The sequence below is a fragment of the Lactuca sativa genome, chromosome 8 (assembly GCF_002870075.4).
Source record: "Lactuca sativa cultivar Salinas chromosome 8, Lsat_Salinas_v11, whole genome shotgun sequence".
Taxonomy (NCBI): Eukaryota; Viridiplantae; Streptophyta; class Magnoliopsida; order Asterales; family Asteraceae; genus Lactuca; species Lactuca sativa.
The window spans coordinates 104398650-104411575 of record NC_056630.2 but is presented as its reverse complement, the minus strand read 5'-3'; the positions used below and the strand labels follow the sequence as shown (position 1 = coordinate 104411575).

At 37.5% G+C, this 12926-nt stretch overlaps 1 pseudogene; it reads left to right on the top strand.

The window, feature by feature from the left end:
* The first annotated feature begins 208 nt into the window (after positions 1-208).
* Positions 209-1895, top strand: LOC111909565 (G-type lectin S-receptor-like serine/threonine-protein kinase At1g34300; annotated as a pseudogene).
* The last annotated feature ends 11031 nt before the right edge of the window (positions 1896-12926 follow it).

Sequence of the window (12926 nt, the reverse complement as noted above, 5' to 3'; positions counted from 1 at the left end):
TAGAAAAAACGAGAATGAAGGTTATTGGGTGGAGGTTTACATCAAACAGGTAGGAATGGTGGGAGTGTGGTAGTATGGAATCGTATTGAAAGCAAGACTGGGAGGAAGAAGATAGGATCGATGGGAAAATTTTTGGGGGATGAGAAAGTGAGAGAGAGAGAGAGAGAGAGAGAGAGAGAGAGATTTTAGTTTTTTTTTTGTTTTTAATTATTTAAATGTCAGAGAGAGAGAGAGAGAGAGAGAGAGATTTTAGTTTTTTTTTTGTTTTTAATTATTTAAATGCCAAAATAAATAAAGAAAATAGAAAAAGAAATGAAAAGGGTAAAATCGTCTTTTCAAATGTATCAGGGACCAAAAATCCAGAAAAACCTTGATTTTGGACCTTCCATGCAAGTCGGAAACTTTTTGGACCCCATCCAAAGATTTTTGAAAACCACAAGGACCAAATTTGCAGTTTTGTCGAATAAAAATAAATAAAATTAAACCTCTTATCTGAAACCTCCATGTATACAACTCTCTGGTCCTGTATACATCATTGAATCATTAATGTCTTCCGTATCTGATAACTCTAACCCTATGACAAACTATGACGGTGTGATCATTGGTGTTAGCGTTACGGCTTTTGTTCTCGGTAAGTTCTTCCATTCTCTGATCATGGCGAGGTACTATTAATTAATCCAGATGTTAATTGTTTCTGTCTGCAGCTGTTGTGGTGAAGATATGGATCATTGTATTTATATGCAAGAACCAAGCTGAGATGCAAACGAAGCAATTCAGTGACGACTCCCGGTTTATTCCTCTCACCATGTTTAAATTCCTGGATGACATGGAAAGAGAAAAGCCCATCTGATTCACTTCTCAACAGTTAAGAATAGCGACAGAAAACTTCAGCATCTTATTGGGTTCAAGTGGGTTCGGGACAGTTTACAAGGGTCTTTTTATCAACGGTGTAGCTGTAGTTGTGAAAATACTAAACGGGACCTCCAACAAGAGAATTGAAGACAGTTCATGGCAGGAGTAAGCACAATGGGAAGAACCCATCACTTTAATCTCGTTAGGCATTATGGGTTTTTCTTTGAAACAAGTTTAAGAGCTCTTGTATACGAGTTTATGGTCAATTTGGCTCTCTGAATAATCACTTGTTTAAAGTGAACAAAGGACCGGTTATAGGGTTTGAGCAGCTCCACGAGATTGCTCCGGGAACTGCAAGAGGAATCGCTTACTTACATGAAGAATGTCATCAAAGAATCATTCATTATGATATCAAACCAGGAAACATACTTTTAGATTCGAACTTCAGCGCAAAAGTGGCGGATTTTGGCTTAGCTAAACTCTGCAACAGGGATAACACTCATATAACGATGACCGGAGGACGTGGAACTCAGGGGTACACCACCCCCGAACTCTAGCTACCTCTCCCGGTTTCACACAAATGTGATGTTTATAGTTTCGGTATACTACTCTTTGAGATCATCGGAAGAAGGAGGAGCATGGACGTGCGTCTTGGTGATAGTCAACAGTGGTTTCCAATATATGTATGGGGAAAATATGAAAAGAAAGAGTTGAATGATTTGATGGTTGTTTATGCGATTGAGGAGAAGGATCATGAAGCTGTTGAGAGGACGCTTAAAGTAGCTTTTTGTTGTGTTCAGTATAGACCGGAGATTAGGCCGACGATGAGGATTGCTGTGAAAATGTTAGAAGGTGTGTTACCGGTGCCGGAGTCTTTAAACCTGTTTTCGCATTTGTTCTCTAGTGTTGATGAAGCTGATCATTCTTTGGCTCGATTGGCGTCGAATGGTGGTGGTTCTGATTTGTCTTCTTCTGATAAGTCTAGTGTAGTCGCAGAGACACCTCTGATGAGGAGATATGAGATCACAATGGCCTCGGTGTAAATGTGTAAATGTGTTTATTGTGAGGTCAGATTGTGTCATTTTAAGTGAAAATCTTAAATAATAGGAGTATTTAGAAAAAAATGTATTTATAGCTATTTCATGGCAAGATTATTAACTTGAGAACGAACGTGGCACTCTTTATATATATATATATATATATATATATATATATATATATATATATATATATATATATATATATATATATATATATATATATATATATATATATATATATATATATATATATATATATATATATATATATATATATATATATATATATATATATATGTGTGTGTGTGTGTGTGTGTATGGTTAGGTTCATATGAGACGGCCTAATTTTGTGAGATCGTGAGACACAATTCTAGTCATTTATTTGGTAGATAAAACAAAAAACATTTTTAAAATGCAAAATAATTGAAATTTTTTGAGTTTTTTATTCAAATATTTTATATTTTCCAAAAAAAATAATAAAATACATTTTTTTACATATTTTAGTAGAATAAATAAAATATTCTACATATCTGAGAGATCTAGTATAAAATTCTAACATTCTAAAAATCACATTAGAATATTTCACGTATTTAAAAAAAAACGGTAATTTTATTTTTATTTTTAGGTAATTAAAGTTCCAGAATTAATAATTTAAAAAAGAAATTTTGGATTTTTCCTTTTGTTTTGTATTTTAAAATTATTTTTAGATTTGGTCTCACGGTCTCACAAAATTAGCGTGGTCTCAAATGAACCTGAACATATATATATATATATATATATATATATATATATATATATATATATATATATATATATATATATATACACACACACACACACACACACTAGGTTATAACCCGTGGACACTACGGATGAAAAAATTAAAATAACATTATTTGTAGTAACCATCTCTAATAAATAAATGTTTTTTTGCTATTTGTCACACTCTCATTCAATTTGTAAAATGTCATTTTGATGCTTATTTTGAATTAATTTTTTTTTCTACATGTCATTTTATGAGCTTTTTTATTTTATAAAATTCAACATAATATTTTAATGTAATAATTATAATAAATATGGTAATAAATAAATAGCAATTTTATTAATGAATTTATTTTTTAATTTAAAAATTCTCAAAATTAAACATCATTAATTTCTTTTATTTATTTAAATTATTTTTTAATTTAAAAGATAAAAAAACATTTCATTATAATAATTAATTATTTTTCATATTTTCTTATAAATTCAAGGAATATATACAGTAAAGTCCTAATATTTTCATCGATTTGAAAAGAAAGTTCTAAACTTTATTTTTTTTACAGTAAAGTCCAAATTACCGACAGTTTTTGACACTTTTACTCTTTTTTCCTGGTTAGCCGGTAATTAGGACTTTTTTGTCAACAAAATAAAGTTTAGGACTTTCTTGTCAAATCGTCAATTAGGACTTTACTGTCAAAAAAATAAAGTTTAGGACTTTTTTTGTCAAATCGTTGAAAATGTTGGGACTTTAGTGTATATATAATTTTTTTGGTTAGAAATTTAATGATATGATACTCTTTAAGCATAAGAGTACCAAAAGCCATCAGGATTGTTACAACAACCCGAAATACCCCAGTGGAATTGGGAACAGATAACCATGGACTTCATAACCAAATTACCCAAGACAGTAGGTGGGCTAGACACCATTTGGGTAATCGTAGATAGGTTAACAAAATCTGCACACTTCCTGCCAATAAAAGAAACCGGCAAGATGGAGAAGCTAGCTAGAACCTACATCCGAGAGATTGTACGACTACATGGTGTACCAATATCCATTATCTCCGACAGAGATAGTAGGTTCACCTCGCGATTCTGGCAATCGTTACAAAAATCTCTAGGTACGAGGCTCGACATGAGTACTGCTTACCACCCACAAATCGACGGTCAAAGTGAGAGGACCACACAAACCTTGGAAGATATGCTAAGAGCTTGTGTAATCGATTTTGGTAAAGCGTGGGATACCCATTTACCACTAGTCAAATTTTCATACAACAATAGCTATCACTCCAGCATTAAAGTTGCTCCATTTGAAGCCCTCTACGGCCGGAAGTGCAGATCACCATTGTGCTGGGCTGAAGTAGGTGACACGCAACTAGCCAAGGGACAAGTACCCGACAACACTTTCACTGGCCCTGAAATCATAAGAGAGACAACCGAGAAGATTGTACACATTCGGGAACGACTAAAGGCTTCAAGAGACAGAAAAAAGATTTATGCGGACAAAAGACGGAAGCCCTTGAAATTTCAGGTCAGGGACCGAGTGCAATTAAAGGTCTCGCCCTGGAAAGGGCTGATACGTTTCGGAAGACGCGGGAAACTAAACCCACGGTATATCGGACCATTTGAGATCCTTGCAAGGATCGGCCGGGTAGCCTACAAACTTCGTCTACCACAAGAACTCAATAACGTACACCCTACCTTTCATGTTTCAAACTTGAAGAAATGTTTGTCCGATGAGACCCTCGTCGTCCCTCTAGATTAAATCGAAATCAACGAGAGTCTCCACTTTATAGAAGAACCAATTGAAATCATGGATAGAGAAATTAAAAGAACAAAACAAAGTTGCATACCCATCGTGAAGGTCCGCTGGAATGCAAAGCGAGGACCTGAATACACCTGGGAACGCGAAGATCAGATGAAACACAAGTACCCACATCTTTTTCCCTAATCCACAAGTGTTTTTCTTACATTAATTTCGGGACAAAATTCCCTCTAACGGGGGGATGATGTGACAACCCGATATTTCGATTCTATGTAATGACCTAAAAAGCCAAGTATTGTAACCACTTTTGAAAATAATGAAATTAACTTTGAAAATAAAATGTACAAAAGTCTCTATTTGGTTACCTACTATGTTAGATATCATTAAACCGTGAGCGTACATAAAAAGAACGTCCAAATTTGACTTCGTATGAGGAAGTTATGATTTTTCCAAGTTCGGTATAACGGTAGACAGCTAAAAACTCCAAACAGAGAGCGAGCGACTTTAGGCCGGAATGACCTAAATGAGAATCGAAGGTCTCGACAATTGTATTTCAACGGTAAAAAGTCTGGCAAAAATAGACATCGGATAAAGAAGTTATGGATTTCTAACGAACTTTTCCTACCCCAACCTTTTAAAAATAAATTATAAAAATAATAATTTCAAAATTTGCCGACGGAGTCTAAAGGAAAGTTGTAGAGCGTAGTCTCACCTACACGTGGATATAAAGAACGTCGAAAACGGAGTTCGTATGAAGAAGATATGAATTTTCGAAGTTTACTAAATAATTAAAATATAAATTTAAATAAAAATTCGGTATTATCCGAATGAGGAGTCACCGGGCCAATCCGAGTTACGCCTAGCGTACTCGAGGACTAGGCCTCGGAATGTCCACGTCACCCCTCTACTCCCCTATATCTTGTCCCGTCCGAAGTAGTCGAGGATGTGGTCACGCATGACGCACGCGTACGCCCAGCATACCGAGGCGGTTCCCAGCCCCTATAAAAGGGATGCGAGGGTTCCGGGTAAATTGCTCATTTTCTCTCCTATTTCTCTCGTTTTTACCTCGTTTTGCGTGCAAGTAATATCCCGAAGCCCCGGTTTCCATACCCAAGCCCCGAAGGAAGTTTACGCTCCCAAGATTCCCGAGAAAATCCGCTTTCTCAAGTCAAAGTTATGCTCGGTTTTCGTCTCACCTTCTTTGATCTATCAAGTGAGTTCATACCCCTATAAACTACACTTTTAAATGTTTGATAAATGCTTTTTATACACTTTTAAGGGGGGAGGGGGGGGGGGGAGATGCAAGTAAACACACGGTTATTATCGTGTGTAACCTAAAGTTTCACTATATAAACTTTTTATCTAGTAATCATATGTGATTCATAACTACTACATGAGAACGTTCGTATGCAATATATATTCTCGATAATATCTTGTCTTTTGGAAATAAAACGTGTTTGTATATATACGAATCAAACACCTTATTTATACTTTAAGTATATGTGATCATTTATGTCACTTTAAATGTTATACTTTACATAACAAGTGAGCATTACACTAGGGTTTACTATACGAACGAAACACACACTTTGAAAAGCTATAATAGGTATAGTTTACGAGAAAATCATGAACATTGACATACTAGAAACACTATATCAAAGAGATATTTTCATATGAAAGAACAAACGGACATTTTCATACGTAAATCTGTCTTATACTAAATTTTGTGAGACATTTCACGTACTTTCGAGTATGCATTTTAAGTCCTGTATTATATACCATAATCCCTTGTAGGGGGAGCGTGATACTTGTGTATAGATCTATACGGGATTGACAATCCCACACTTAAGTTGTTAGCTACAGCTAGACCGACAGGCCTGGGGTGACAAACGTCATAACTTTCCAATGCCTGAAGAACGTTGTTATAGGCATCCTGGTCAAATAGTATGGTTATAAGATTCACATGGAATATTAAAAACACATTGATTTACGGGTTTTTTTTTGCCAATGCCTTATCGATTTATACATAAACCAATTATTTTCGGCATGAAAAGTACTATTACAGTTTTGGAACAATCAAACTACCATCTACTATAGTAGAAAATATGGGATTTTCTAGGAACTTTTAAACATGTACAAACCATTTTAATTCTATTTCATATAAACATTGTCACTAAATACTTATGAACTCACCAGCTCAAATGTTGACCTACTCTTTCAAAACCACTTGTATTTCTCAGGAATTCAATAATACAGATAAACTACAGCTTTTGAAGAAGGGACGTTGCGGCATTAGTTTAATTTCATTTTGACATCATATTGTAATTTGTTTTTGAAACAAGTACCTTTCAACAATGTAAACTTTTAAATAATATATATGATGGTTGTATTACTTTCTTTACTATGTATTCAGTTGTTGTGATACTACATGAAGTCATCCGCCCTCGAACGATTCCGCCGTTATGGTTTGGGGGTGTGACAGCCCTCTCCCTAAACTTGGCGATAATCTCCGCCACTGACTCAGTCTTCTGCCTCATATTAAGAAACTCACTGGCCAGCTGCGGGATCTCCATAGCTGGCATAAAACCAGCCCTAAACTTGGTCACAAATTCATACCAAGTCATAGCCTTAATGGTCGGGGCTCCCAACGAATCACTGACTGCCTCCCACCAGTCTCTAGCTCTGTCCCTCATACAACCCGCATCATATCGTACCTTCGAACCCTCATGGCAGAAGCTCGTCAACTGTGCAGACTCGATGTCTGCAATCCATCTCCTGGCCATAATAGGGTCCTTCGCCTCGTGAAACTCTAGCACACCACATCCCTTGAATTTCTTGAAGGAGAGTGTGAGCGTCCCTGACTGGCTAGATTCCATGTCACTCCGGAATGCCCTGAGGCGGTCCTTCATCAGCTTAATGATGCCTTCGTTGATCGACCCAAAAATCACCAGGGTCGCCTCAAGGATGCCTCTCGTAATCGATGACGTGATGAACTTGCGTAATCCATCATCAACCGGCTCGGAACCCGCACCTAAACCTGAACCTGATCCAGACCCTGACCTTCCTGCTCCATGATGCGTCACCACCATTCTGAAACAAAACACATAATCGTCAGGGTCATACATAATCTCGAGAGGTCTCACACACTCTACAAGTTCATTGGTTGTATCTCAGCCCTCCTTGACTTGAGTACGGATCCTCTGCTTTCATTGGTACGGGCCCATACTACCTTCCACATTTATCTGTACTTTCCTCAATGATTGCCTTGACTTCACCAAGTGCCTTTCACTACTACTGCTCTCCATGCTAAACTCATCCTAGTCCTACCCTAAGGTAATCTCCGACCCACTCTCCGCCATCGGCTACATAAGAAGTCCCTGCTACCTCCCCCTTAACTAGCTTGGGAATACCATTACATATTACTAAGACTATATAATTCTTCGAATGAGAGACCCTGCCCTACAACGATTGGACTCAAACAAGAGCTGGGAAATAGGGCTAGACCTAACCTTCTGAAATTATTTAGTCCTCATAATATGTAATGTAACATATTCTTTTACTAGTTAATTAAAGATAACAAGGATTCCTAAAAGCACAAAGCAAGCAGCATTCGGGCTTTGAGTAACCCAAACCAAACATATCCTATCCAGGCTATCATATTACTGACTAGTCAGTACTATCATGCAATTCGATAAGCACATATAACAAGCACATAAGGCATCTTCCTAGATCTTTAGCCCTAATCTAGCATGCAGTTCTCATACAATAGGCAAATAAGGCATCCTTGCTAGATCCTTAGCCCTAATCTAGCATGCAATTCTCATAATCATATCATATATCATAACAAACATGTATGGGTATCTTGGGGAAAACTTACTTGAGCTCGACTGATTACACGCATCACACACCTTGTTCTTTCTAAAAACCCTTTATTTTAATTTTTAGAAATTTTATTTCTCTTGTAAAAATCTTTCAAATCCTCGATTTGAGTCCAGACACCCCCGAAGGTGTGTCTGAATCCCTCAAACCAAGGCTTTGATACCAACTTGTAACATCCCAAAATCCAAGACAAAAAATTTCAATTTTAATTCAATCATTCATAAAACAAGTTAGTGAAAACACCATTGAGTCATCCCATATCATAAAACCCATAAGTCATATGTCTCAAAATAAGTCATAGTAATGTCATAGTACAAATCCCAAGAACATAATAGTGTGGAAAATAATGGTGTGATGCGCTACAGTCATGTCGGCTCCTTTCCTTTCGAAGAAGAAGTACCTGAAACCAAAACTGAAAACTGTAAGCACAAAGCTTAGTGAGTTCCCCCATCATACCACATACCACACAATAAACATACCGTCTAACATATCTGGTACTAGTTACCCCTTCGGTCTCTTTCAGCCGTTAACTTGCCTAGCATATTAGGGTGCTGGCCTACCCCTTCGGTCCTTTCGACCGGTAACTTTCCTAGAATATCAGGGTGCTGGCCTACCTCTTCGGTCCTTTCGACCGGTAACTTGCCTACCCCTTCGGTATTGTCGACCGGTACCGGGGACTATTTCACCCTACTTCAACCATATAACATACTACTACATAAACACATAAGTCATATACTGCCTAGCTTATCAGGGTGATGACATACCCCTTCGGTCCTTTCGACCGGTACTGGGGCCTATCCTACCCCTCCTACCATTATCACATAATATCATAACATACTAGCACATAAAGCATAACAGATGGTGGCATACCAGATAATTATCACAAAGACAATCATCTCTACTATAACTCTTACTAGTGGGTCGGCATTGGTGCCTTCGACCCACTTCTACTGGAAGGTAACTCACCTCGTAAAGCTGAATGCCGAATGTCACTGAAAGGAATCTCTAACAGCTACTCCGATGACTCCTCGGCTATCATTATCATAACAACCCTTAGTCGAAATCCATAATACTTCTTAGGGTAAGATGACCATTTTACCCCTTGGTCTAATTTGGCCCATACCCAAGGCTCAATTCAATCTTATTTTTCCCAGCTCACTAATGACCCACTAATGGCCTAATTTTCTAAATTGGGCCCAACTCCTCAAATAGGCCTTTACATAATCCCAATAAACCCTTAGTCCAAAATAAATAATTTCGAGTGGCCCAATATGGCCCAAAAGGCCCAATACTCTAAATCTCAATTCTAGGCCCAGAAACTCTACTCTACAGAGGGCCATGGGGCCCAAGTATCCAGTCCCAAACTTCTAAGGCCCAAAAGCCCAAGTTTGCCATTATGCATGCGTACACGCGGCATACCTGGCACGTACGCCTAACATACGCTGGCCTTAACCAAAACGGGAAGTTGACCCAGTACGTGCAGCGTACCAGGGTGTACGCACGGCGTACCGGCCAGCTTCCGTGGGGTTTCATTAGTGACTTAATCCATTAGTTCCTCACGTCCAAAATTTAGATCCAGGTCCTTTAGGACATCCTAGTCCATAAAGTCACAAACTTTATGTGTTTGCATGCATGGTTGGGGGTCAAAACATGATTTTGGTCCTTTAACCAACTTTGTGTCCATCAAACACTTGCATGGTTGTGGCTTAACCATCAAGGTCTGATTTTTATGACTCTAAGTGCTTCTAAGAGCTCAAAATGATAGCTCTTATGTTCAGAAACTATCAAGATTCAAGCAACCTCGACAATGGAATCCAAAAGTGACATAAAACACTCCAAAATCAAATCTAAGCATGCAATGATCAAGTTTGAAGCTTGATGCCTCAGATGAGTCAAAAATGGTGCTAATCTCCTGGATCTACAAGCTCCCTTTGAATCCTTGCTCCTTCTTCAAACATCTTTCTCTTCTAACACCAAAACAACACTAAAATGCTCTCAAGTGGCTTCCAAATCACAAGAACACACAAATATGGGTTAGGGTTTTTGTGGTGGCTATCTAAGGGTAAGAGGGAGGCTGGACCAAAGGCATATGGTCCTTTATATAGGGATCAAACCCTAAAATTTAGGGTTTTGGATTCTGCATACGTACGATGCGTGTACTCCTGGTACGATGGGCGTACGTGCATGGCTTCCGCGTTCCAGTCTCTTGAGTACGTTGAGCATACTTGGCATGGTACGCCCCATGTACGACACTTCTCAGTCCAATCCTAAGGGCCCAAAGGTCTAAGCCCAAATATTTTTAAAACTATTAGCCTTATACAAATAAAAATAGTACCTTATAAATCCCGGATGTTACATAATCCATGAAGTTGCCAACTGTATGCTATTGCATGACGCAAAAAGGCATAAACTCCATTTCTAGCTTCTATACTCCATAAGATAGCCACTAAGGCATGCATTGTTGTACCAAAAACATCAAGACCTGATTTTTATTAACAAGGGACCCTAGAAACACCAATAAGTACAACCCAATCTTCTGGAGTATATTTTACTCACTAGAATAAATTCATGGGACCAAAATATGCCCAACAACCCTAACTAACCTAGATCTAAGCAAGGAATCAACAATGTTAAGACTTTATACATCCTGAAGGTTGATAAAGATGGCTAGAGTTTGGATCCACAAGATTTAAGCCAAAAAATGCCTCTTACAAGATCTCCTTCTTCTCCAAAGCTCACCAAAAATCACACCAAGGCTTGAAATTCACACAAGAAAGGATAGGTTTCCAAATTTAGGGTTAGAGGGGATGGTGGTTGAAGAGAAGAATGATTGAAAATGAGTTTAGGCCTTTAAATAGGGTCCAAGGCCCTAATTCGAGTTTGAGTCTGGGTCGCGTACGCCCAACGTACATCTGGTACGCCCAACATATGCGAATGAACCTTCATGATCACTACAACCAAGTATGCCCAGCGTACTTGGCAAGCCCTTAACCATTCTAACTTCCGAAGGCCATAACTTCTTCGTTCTAACTCCGATTTTAATGATCCTTATATCCACAGAAAGTTAATAAGAAGCTCTATACTCTTATAAATTCCCCTTTACCTTAAAAACCTTCCGAATTTAAATCCTAAATTCATGAAAGGCCCGAACCGTCATATTTTTACAATTAAACCCTTGGGATCCAAAGCACAAACCAAATTCTTGGATCACATAATCTACATTACCCTCAACCAAAAAGGGTCTTGATCCTTTCTTTCCCCAAAAGTGTGAATCCTTATGATAGTTGATCTTCGGGTCACGACCCCGAATTATGAAACGACTTGGAACAGGTTGTTACACCGATCCAATCGAATTGTAACTTTTTAGATCGAAATGGATCTTAATTTAATTTGGATTATTCAGATCCATGTTTTAAAAACTAAAATCAATTTGAATTCACTTGAGTGGATCGGATAAACCGATCCATCCAAACGAACACCCCTAAATCTTGGGTCTGCAATAAAATCTAACAAAAAAATTAACAATAAGGAAGTACAAGGAACTAAAATCTATTATTTTAATCTAAGTCCTTATGCTCCTATCTTCTCACGTACCACGACTGCTACATGAACATGCAAAATATGAAAAACATCTACTACATCATAATACATGTCTGGTGAGTTATATTCTAATATGTTTTCTTGTTACCCTACTCTTCCTCTAACTCTTTCTTTCTTCACATACTCTAACTTTCTTTTCTCTTCCATTTAATACTTTATAATCTAATCACTTCTTCTCATAGCATACTTTGCTATTCTTTCTCATTCCATCTATCCATTCTATTCTATTTTGCATGCCTTCTTATCTCATTTATCTCATACTCTATCTTCTACTCTTCTTCTCTAATTTTTTCTTCTCATCTCATATTCTTTCTTAGCCTCTTCCCAGGCTCATCTCATACTCTATACATACTCTATTTTCTCTTTCTTACCTCTCTAATACTCTTCCTACTTCTTCTCTTTTCCCCCATACTCTATCTCAATAATCTCTACTCTCTATGTACTCTATGTACACCCATCTCATGCCTTACTCTACTCTTTTCACATCTCTTGCTCTTAGAATGCATCTCTCGTACTCTATTCACTCTTCATCTCTTTATTCTAAACTTCTCATGCATCAACATTCTATCCTCTTATAGACCCAAACAGACCATCACACCTAATAGCTTCATTTATCATCTAGGGGAACAACATACCTATAGTCTTACCAGGAACACACATATGGGCTTAGCCCCCTGATCTTGAACCCTCACGGAGCCATTAACATTTTACCTCTCTCTTCTTATGTCACTCATGGATTATAACTAAGTTCTTAAAATAACTCTTTTACATTGTTCTACTCATAGAACCTTTCTTAATCTTATCTACTTATTCTCACATGAATCATGTATCTACATTCCCGAAGGAATCATTGTCTCTTTCCCCGTAGGGAACTTACTCTCTATTCTCAAAGGAATCATACCTTTTATTCCCGAAGAATCGCTATCCATTCTCAAATGAATCCTCTTTCTACACTTCTCTAACTCTTTTATGTGACTCATCACATAACACTTGTCTCATGGACATTCTATCTATTTATCTCAACAAGAGATCTA